General features: G+C 47.5%; 1 pseudogene; it reads right to left on the bottom strand.

Annotated features, from left to right (window-relative positions):
- Positions 1-6,278, bottom strand: part of LOC109975470 (ATP-sensitive inward rectifier potassium channel 12-like) — a 7,838-nt pseudogene extending 1,560 nt beyond the window's left edge.
- Positions 6,279-10,000: the final 3,722 nt, after the last annotated feature.

Below are 10,000 nucleotides of genomic sequence, written 5' to 3'. Positions count from 1 at the left end.
ACATCGTTGGACTGCACGTGGTGACGTCCTAATGTCTTTGTGCAATCTGATGGCCTCCTTCTGTTCCTTTAATGATTCCAGATTGATCCTGGAGACCGCCCTGCGGGACGCCACCCTTACCTCTTTGACCACGAGATAAAAGAGAGACAACATGTAATAAATATATTTATTTGCAACAGTAAACGATTGGAGAAGGAAGGAATAAAGTGCTTAGTACTGAAGTCTCTCCAGCTCTGGGAGAATGTTATCATGTTTACAGTTTGAGTCATCTTAAAGCAAAAAAAAAACATCATGTTAACACAGAGCAGGAAGTAAATCATATTTACAGTCGTCTTCTTCCTGAGCTGTGCTCGAGATCGATCCAGATTTTAAAGGTCTCATATTTAAAATCCTCTTCCCCATGTTCCTCTAACACTAACATGTGTCTCTAGTCCGTCTACAAACCCCCCAATGATGAAAAAAATCCATCCTCTCCATCTTTTACCTGCTCCACTTTTCAGAAAATGTGTGCTCAAACAGCCCGTTTGGAGATGTTCCCTTCATGACATCACAAAGGGCAGTAGCCCCTCCCCCAGGTGGGTGACACTCCCACAGCTAGGTGTTTGTTCTGCCCTCTGAGTCTGCCTTCTCACCGTAAACAATAGGACATGGAGCGAGAAAGATTGAGTACACCCAAGCCCTTCCAAAGAGGGGGCGTGGTCAGACACAGCTCATTTACATATTTAAAGGTACAGACACAGAAACAGCCTGTTCTGAGCAGGGCTGAAATAGAGGGGTTTATAGACATGATCAAATACAGGGTCAGGGTTAGGGTTAGGAGGAGGAGGATATATGACCTTTAAAGGTTAAATTACTCAATATGAAGTATTTGAGTTACTTCACCGTCTTTGTTTGCTCGTTCATTATCGCCCATCTTAAAGAAAGAAAAGTTTTATTCTGCTGTTTTCTCATCTTATCGATTAAAACATCGGAATCGTTTGACAGCCTTCATTCTAACACGAGGTCGTAATAAATCAGAATGCTAACAGTTACTGTATCAAAGAGCGTTTTCAGTTCAGGTGAACCACATCGCAGCAGCGCACTAGTCGTGTCAGTTAACTGCACAGAAAAATCCAGCGCAGACGTTCCTCACTGCTGGACGATTAATCGGTTGGGCTCTAGAAAAAACAGAAAATATTTTTACAATGCAATGTGTCAATATGTTGTAAACCCTGAATCAGCTTCATGGACTCTGTCTCCAGCTGGGACGTCCTGTGTTCATGAAGTCATGAGTCTGAAGATGTTTTCACACCTGCACTAATCTAGCCCTTCAGGTGAGCTGCTTTAAAGTCAGAACGTCTCCGGTGTTTCTGCAGCTGCATGAAGTCATTCAGAGAGAATCCTCCTCATGTTCTCATCTCATTGAGAGGAAAAAGGCAAAGAGGGTTGAAATGAGAGTCCAGAGTAAACGTCTTCATGTCACTGACTACGTTTACATGCACACCGTTTTCCTATTGAGGTCCATATTTTGGTTAAGGCAATATTCAGAAAAATACTCCGCAGAGTGCTGAGCTACTGGAATGTTCCTGTTTACATGTTAATCAGAATAAACCGTATTAGTAGTGTCAGGACAAGACGTCATCTAGGGGTGTTCTTTTTGCGCGCACTGTAAGATGCTTGCTTTCGCGTTATACTGTGTAATATTCTTATTCTCCATCAAAGTGTGATTGGAACACTCGTTCTCATTCACCTCCTCAGCCGTGGCCAACGCGAATGCGAGGAAATGGTAAACAGACACGTTACGCAATGGATACCAACCACAGCCCTGCAGAGACTCACAGCCAGGACCGCTGGGAGCGAGTAGTAGTAAATTTGTCTCCTCCTCGCCCCTACACTGTAAGGGGTCTTTTGTGTGTTTCTCGTCATGTTGAACATGCACAGAAGTAAACAAATCCTTGAAGTAGCATGTTCAGGATTCAGACTAACGCCTTTACATGACCCAGTTTTCGTGTTATGCTAGGGGTCTTATTCAGGTTTTTAATAATTGGGTTATGACAATTGGAATAAGGTGTTTACATGACTCCTACGCAATCAGAACATTGTCATCATTGATGAATACAGGAATATGGTGAGCATGTAAACAAAGTCCCTGATTCAGCTGCCCCCCCCCCCCCCCCCCCCTTCACTGGACTCTCTCCATCTCCCCCTCGCTCTTATAGCTCACTGGATCCAGAGGGATGCTGGTCTGCAGGATGTCAAACTGCATCTGGTTATTGTCCATGTCCAGCACACACATGATGCTGTGACCTCCGGAGGTCACGGTGGCGGCAGCGTCCTGGAACATGTTCTGGAAGTCAACTGAAGTCCTGCGCTCCTCGCTCCACTCCGTCCCTCCGGCGTGCGAGGAGGTGAACACGTCGTCCTCCTCCTCACAGCTCAGAACCGCCTCATTCTCGTAGCAGAAGGTGCTCACAGACCGGGGGATCAGGTCCTCTGTGGTTTTACACACAGAGGAGGCGTGGCTAACAGCAGCAGAGGAGGCGTGGCCTGCAGCAGAGGAGGCGTGGCCTGCAGCCTCGTCCAGCTCTCTGGCGCTGAGCTGCGTGGTGGACGGCACCTCGTAGGTCTTGTGGAAGCGGGCGTAGTCCACCTTGTAGCAGTCTCGGTCCTCATAGATCACCGGCTCAAAGCGGTGACCCCACAGGATCTCCCGGGCGATGTAGGAGCTACGGAACTGCGTGGTCATGGCCGTGGCCTCCACCATCCCCTCCAGGATGACCACGATCTCAAAGTGGTCGGTCTCTAAGTCCGCCCTGCTTAAGGAGTAAAGGGGGCTGTCCCGGTCTATCTCGTGGACTATGACCAGAGGAGACACGAGGAACAGTCTGTCTGTGCCCTCGTCGTAGCCCACGTTCAGATCCGTCTGCTCCAGAGGGATGAACTCGCCCTCCGCTGTGACGTACGAGCGTATGAGCTGCGCCCGGACGTGAGCCTCCACGATGTGGCTCCGCCGCAGGTTCCCAACCCGCCACATGAGGCACAGCTTCCCGTCACGCAGGGCGATGACGGCATTTTTAGAAAACACCAGGGTCTGGTTCCTCTTCTTAGGCCGGGCCATCTTGGCCATGATGGTCCCGATCATGAACGAGTCGATGATACAGCCTACGATGGACTGAATCACCACAGTTACTATGGCGACAGGACACTCCTCAGTCACACAGCGCCATCCATACCCGATGGTGGTCTGGGTCTCCATGGAGAACAGGAGGGCTCCAACGAAACCCTGAACGTGGAGTACGCAGGGCATCCTCTGAGTCTGCCCCCCCGCTGGTCCATGCAGCCCCCCTACAGCCCCCCCGTCCCCCTTCCCCACAGCACTCCTCTCAAAGTCCCCGTGTGCCAGAGACACGGTGTAGAAGATGATCCCGAAAAAGAGCCATGAGAGCAGGAAGCTGCAGCAGAAGAGGAGCAGCAGGTATCTCCAGCGTATGTCCACGCAGGTGGTGAAGATGTCGGCCAGGTAACGCTGCCTCTTTTCCGCCATGTTGGTGAATAAAACATTACACTGTCCGTTCTTCTTGACAAAGCGGCTCCGGAGCTGGCTGGAGCCTCGGGTCAGGATCTTCCCGTTGTTCATCCCTCCTCGTCCCTGGTGGCAGGCGCGGCAGGCGAGGTGGAGCGAAGTCGGAGAGGAGAGGAGGCGTGTCCGTTACAGAGTCCTGAACCGAAGATCTTCTGACGCTCCTCTTCTGGTAGAATGTCTGACACAATGCTGTACCTGTGAACAGGGGGGCGGGGGGGTGCAGGTTAGGACTCACCAATTCCGTCAAAGAAATGTCGACATTACATGGACGACCAATAAATCGAGGTCACGTTTACACAAATCGCTTTTAAGATCCCCTCCACACGGCCGTTTTGGACTCCCTCGGTTTGTCAGATATGAGAGCAGTTATCAGGTCAACAGGTGTTGTAGCGATGGAAGCGGTCAAGAGAAGTGGTTCAGATAGAAGTGATTGTACCCGACCTAAAAAGCCGCTCTCTATGATGTTTAGAATTTAGACTGCAGTACCCATTTTAAACACTAGGGGTCAGAGTTACATACTGCTCCTTTAAATTGTTGTCGTGGAACCTTAAACACGAGTTTGGGGTTTGAAACTCTCCTCTCTGTCTTCACCTGGAGGATTACCTGTTGCAGGTAAACATCCAGAGCTGGACCCGACTCACCCAGACTGACTCAGGGTAACCAGGAAGTGAGAACATGTTATAACCAGATGTGTGCTTTGTGGTGTCTCAGCTCACAGAGATCCCAGAAGACCGTTCAGAAAGTAGGCGGATCAGAAGAAACTTCCTTGTGTGAAACCACTGTGAGCCTTTTTGTGATTTTGTAATTCTCTCTGGACCCTCAGGGACTCGGACTCGGATATGAAGTCCAGGTCAGATCCCTCACCTGTGTGACTTCCTTGTTCCCATGTCAACAGTGATCACCAGAATGGAGCCTGGGCGGGAAGCTGGACTTGGTCCTGCTTCCAAAGGTCAGACGTCCATGGTGGAGGAGTTTGAACCACTGAGGGGACAGACAGACAGATTTATGAAGGTGATAACGGCGGGTAACTGACGGGCAGCGAGGGTGTGGGGGGGGGGGGGGGGGGTGGCTTTAGTCTAAGCGCACTCTAAGACGCTGTCATCAGCTGTCATCAGCTGTCTGTGTTTCAGTGGACGATTGATTTAAGAGGATTTGGACTTAATCCTGCTTTACTTCTCTAAAATGTCTTCAGGAACAGCGACCCCAGTATGAAGTACTAAGTGCTGTTACAACACGAGTCAGAGAGAGACAGAGAGACAGAGAGAGACAGAGAGAGACAGAGAGAGAGAGAGAGACAGAGAGACAGAGAGAGAGAGACAGAGAGAGAGAGAGAGAGACAGAGAGACAGAGAGACAGAGAGAGACAGACAGAGAGACAGGGAGAGACAGAGAGAGAGACAGAGAGAGACAGAGAGAGACAGAGAGAGAGACAGAGAGAGACAGAGAGAGAGACAGAGAGAGAGAGAGAGACAGAGAGACAGAGAGAGAGAGACAGAGAGAGAGAGAGAGACAGAGAGACAGAGAGACAGAGAGAGACAGAGAGAGAGACAGAGAGAGAGAGACAGAGAGAGAGAGAGAGACAGAGAGAGAGACAGAGAGAGAGAGAGAGACAGAGAGACAGAGAGAGACAGAGAGAGAGACAGAGAGACAGAGAGAGAGAGAGAGGACAGAGAGAGAGAGAGAGACAGAGAGACAGAGAGACAGAGAGACAGAGAGAGACAGAGAGAGAGAGAGAGACAGAGAGACAGAGAGACAGAGAGAGACAGACAGAGAGACAGGGAGAGACAGAGAGAGAGACAGAGAGAGACAGAGAGAGACAGAGAGAGAGACAGAGAGAGACAGAGAGAGACAGAGAGAGAGAGAGAGACAGAGAGACAGAGAGACAGAGAGAGAGAGACAGAGAGAGAGAGAGAGACAGAGAGACAGAGAGACAGAGAGAGACAGAGAGAGAGACAGAGAGAGAGAGACAGAGAGAGAGAGAGAGACAGAGAGAGAGACAGAGAGAGAGAGAGAGACAGAGAGACAGAGAGAGACAGAGAGAGAGACAGAGAGGACAGAGAGAGAGAGAGAGACAGAGAGAGAGAGAGAGACAGAGAGACAGAGAGACAGAGAGACAGAGAGACAGAGAGAGACAGAGAGAGACAGAGAGAGAGAGAGACAGAGAGAGACAGAGAGAGACCCTCTTTCTGTCTGCAGACTCACCCGGGCTGCGACTGTAAAGTTTCAGTTTTTTGTGTCTGGAGTCAAATCACCTGACCACCTTAAACTGAGAGCCACCACACCCTGATAGGTGCGAGAACACGAGCACAAGAGCCACTACTTGAAGCAAAAAGTCACAATGATAAAGGATGAAGAAACACCTCCAGGCCACCGTACAAATCAACCAAATGATCAGTTAGAAAGCTGCTTACAGAACTTATTTTAATGTCTGAGTGTGACACCTGGACAGAATTCAACAAGTAAAACGTTGACTGATAAATGAGGTTTTCTTTTAGATGATTCGTGACACTCACCCGCTGAACGACCTCTTCACAGCCCGCCTCAGAGGTCTCACATCCTCAGCTTCTCTCTGATCCTTTCTTTAAACTTCCTTCTTGGAGTTTGTTCTTCATTCTTTCATCTCTGTTATTTCTTTTCTTTAATCCGTCTCTGTCCTCTGCAGCGCTCGCTCGCTGTAATCCCGCCTGTGCACGCTCTCCTCTGCGTCCTCGTGTCAATCTGCCCTCTGCACGGGGGGGGGGGGGGGGGGGGGGGGGGGGAGGGGAGAGGGGGACTCCCTCTTCTCTTCCACTCTGAGCATCATGTAGGTGTTGTATGAAGCCTGAACGTGTCTGAGTCACGCTCGCTGCTCTTGACTGTAACAGGTGGGAGACAAACTCTGCAGGTCGTGTACTTTGAAATGAGCATCAATCAAATCTGCCCTCCTTTCTTTAAACACTTAAATACTTAATATAATCCTGACCCAGATCAAGGTGAAGCTGCACGTCTGCCTGTGACACTCAATACTTTCAAATGTCATCCAGGTGTCATTGACATGACCTAATCCTAAAATGACCTTACTATATGATCAGACGTTAAAAGTCCAATCAGTGAGCTGTGTAGAGAGTGAGATGATAAAGGTATCTTACTCTCTGATCATTAAGGAAACATGCTATGTTGAAGTGCTGGCTTCTCTGACAACAATGCAGCAGCCAGTATGTCCTCCTTCTAACTTTAGATTCTGCTCCTGAATGCTCTGGATTTGTTTGGACCAGAGAAGGTAGGCGCTTTTAAGACACCCCCCCACACGGCCTTTTTGGACGCCCCTCAGTTTGTCAGATATGAGAGCAGTTATCAGGTCAACAGGTGTTGCAGCGATGGAAGCGGGCAAGAGAAGTGGTTCAGATAGAAGTGATTGTACCCGACCTAAAAAGCCTCTGCATGTTTCTAATAAGCTCCACGAGCAGAAACGTGCTCAAACTAGGATCAATATTGGAGATGTTGGAATGTAGCTTTCAAGTACCAATAAAGAAACCTTGAACCTGGTTTCATGATGCCCCCACTCAGCACAGGACAGGACTGTGTAAGAGTATAAGCAGCTTCTTATCAGGTAGAAGTGACAGATTAGTACACACACAAAGTCCTCTACAGGTCCAGAGGAAACCCTCTACAGTACACTACAAATAAGAAAAATGGACCATATTCCCACGGCGACCATGTTGCAATGACGTCCCGCTCAGGGTGGAAAGCCCACATGTTGTCACTGTAACGTTTTACTGTTATGTTCCAGGTGTGAATTGTGTTAATGTCACAGATCTGAGTGGCTGTTTGTACTTCAGAGCGTCCTGACAGATGAGAAAGGACACAGACAAGAGGCTGAACATCTGGAGACACAACAGACCACATTATGAGTTAAAAAAAATATTCAATCAAATCTCTGAGTGGAGGGCGAGGGAGGGATGGTGGCCGTAGGAGGAGTAGTTCAAAGAAATGGATGTGGTGTGGTTTTAGGTTTTGACCATGATTGAGACTGCAGGAATTATAAAGAAAGAAAGATTATTACTGAAACCACTCAAAGTAAACATGGCGTGTATGTCTCCCCCATGTGGCGGTTATCTGAAGGTTTGTCATTCTGAAGACAACAACACAAACTTTAGCAGCTCAACCATGAAAGTGTCTAAAAGGTTCAGGTTGAGGTCCAAGAAGAGATGGATCATCACACATTCCCCCAGTCTAAAGTTTTATTTTGAAGGCTATTTAAAATCCTCTTTAAACACTGTGCATGTGTTGTGTTGAGATGAGGTGGTAGAGAGCCCTGACAGGATGGTTTATATAGCTGTATGAATGAACGAGCATGTTTCTGCTGCTGCTGGGACATTAAGCGGTGAAGCTTCAGTCGTCTTTGTTTGAGATTTCTTTGCAGTTTTGTAAACTGTTGAAGCCTGAAAACACCAACAGGAACTAGCTGATGTCCTCACTTCCTGGGACAATGGGGTCCCCAGTCTGTGGTATCCTTATTTTGGGGGTCATGAGCTGAAAAGTTTGGGACCACTGGCCATGTTGAACATGCATCAAATTTCATTGTGTTTTTTTGGTTATTGAATTTTGATCTAATAAAGTAAAAAACAAAAACATCAGTTATTCAGAGAACCTACAAACAACCTGGGGAAGTATAGGATAGGATCAACTTTATTGTCCCCTGAGAGAAATGAGAGAAATGTGTTTTGGACAACAGTTGCCACACAAAGCTGCAATCACAGTGTTACAAACATTCAACATTTAAAGACAAAAACACGAGACACACAGAACATCAAGGCAGTCTACACCCACCCTTCAAAAAGGCCAGAAAGTTGCATGACTACTTTCATCATCGCATCAAATAAAATAATATGATGTGGCCTTCAAAATAAATGAATTGTGTATCGTAACATTAAAACATTCCCCGACTGTAATCACTAATAATAGATATGTCAGTGTCTTTATCGTAAAAAAACGTAATTTTTCTGTATCATTGTGGTCTACTCTTCATAAAACACCGCATTTTGAACAGTTGAGATTTTACTCTGAAAATCCCAACCGGGGATTAGAAGGTCTTGTCGTTGTTTTTAATTTTTAAAGAACATACTGTATGTTTTTATTTGTCACAAATACTTGAGATATTATACGTATAATAAAACATACACAAGCATGTAGCTAAATGTTTGAGGTGCTTTTATTTACGAAATAGAACCCAATAAATCAAAATAGGTTAATCACCCAACACTTGAAATTGCAGTTTTAAAACGTTTTTCATTAGTGAGTTTGATGTGTCATCGTGGTCTACTCTTCGTAAATCTCCGCATTTTGAACAGTTGAGATTTTACTCTGAAAATCCCAACCGGGGATCAGAATGTTTTGTCGTTTTAAGATAGCTTGGTGTTATGTTGACGTAACTTGACGCTGGGTGTCCGGCACAGCCACGTCACCTCCCCTGAGACAGCTGAGCTCTCCTCTCCTCTCCTCTCGGACAAGTTTGGACTCCGTTAGTGGATTTAATATCACTTTATATCACTTTAATAAGTGTCGAGATAAAGAGGAAGTGGAACAATAAAGGCTCTTCACTTTCCCTCCGTTAGCTTATTCTTTTTCTTTACACTCCGAGAGTTTGATTCTTTTTTCGGGCTGAAGAAGTTCACCAGGTCTGCTGTGGTGAACCGGTTCTGCTGTGGTGAACCGGGTCTGCTGTGGTGAACCGGTTCTGCTGTGGTGAACCGGGTCTGCTGTGGTGAACCGGGTCTGCTGAGTTTTCTTTATTCAAGCGGAACTGAAGCGACATGAATATCTTCCGTTTGGCCGGTGACGTGTCACATCTGTTGGCCATCATCATCCTGTTGGTGAAAATATGGAGGTCCAAGTCCTGTGCAGGTAAGCTGGTACTCACACCTGGTACTCACACCTGGTACTCACACCTGGTACTCACACCTGGCCCCCTGACTGTAGACTGGTACTCGCTGACTGCAGACTGGTACTCCCTGACTACAGACTGGTACTCGCTGACTGCAGACTGGTACTCCCTGACTACAGACTGGTACTCCCTGACTACAGACTGGTACTCCCTGACTACAGACTGGTACTCGCTGACTGCAGACTGGTACTCCCTGACTACAGACTGGTACTCGCTGACTGCAGACTGGTACTCCCTGACTACAGACTGGTACTCGCTGACTACAGACTGGTACTCCCTGACTACAGACTGGTACTCGCTGACTACAGACTGGTACTTGCTGACTACAGACTGGTACAGACTGGTACTCGCTGACTACAGACTGGTACTCGCTGACTACAGACTGGTACTCGCTGACTACAGACTGGTACTCGCTGACTGTAGACTGGTACTCGCTGACTACAGACTGGTACTCGCTGACTGTAGACTGGTACTCGCTGACTGTAGACTGGTACTCGCTGACTACAGACTGGTACT

The sequence above is a fragment of the Labrus bergylta genome, chromosome 16, assembly GCF_963930695.1.
Source record: "Labrus bergylta chromosome 16, fLabBer1.1, whole genome shotgun sequence".
NCBI lineage: Eukaryota > Metazoa > Chordata > Actinopteri > Labriformes > Labridae > Labrus > Labrus bergylta.
Note: the sequence above shows the minus strand (reverse complement) of the source record. Positions and strands in the feature narration are given on the sequence as shown.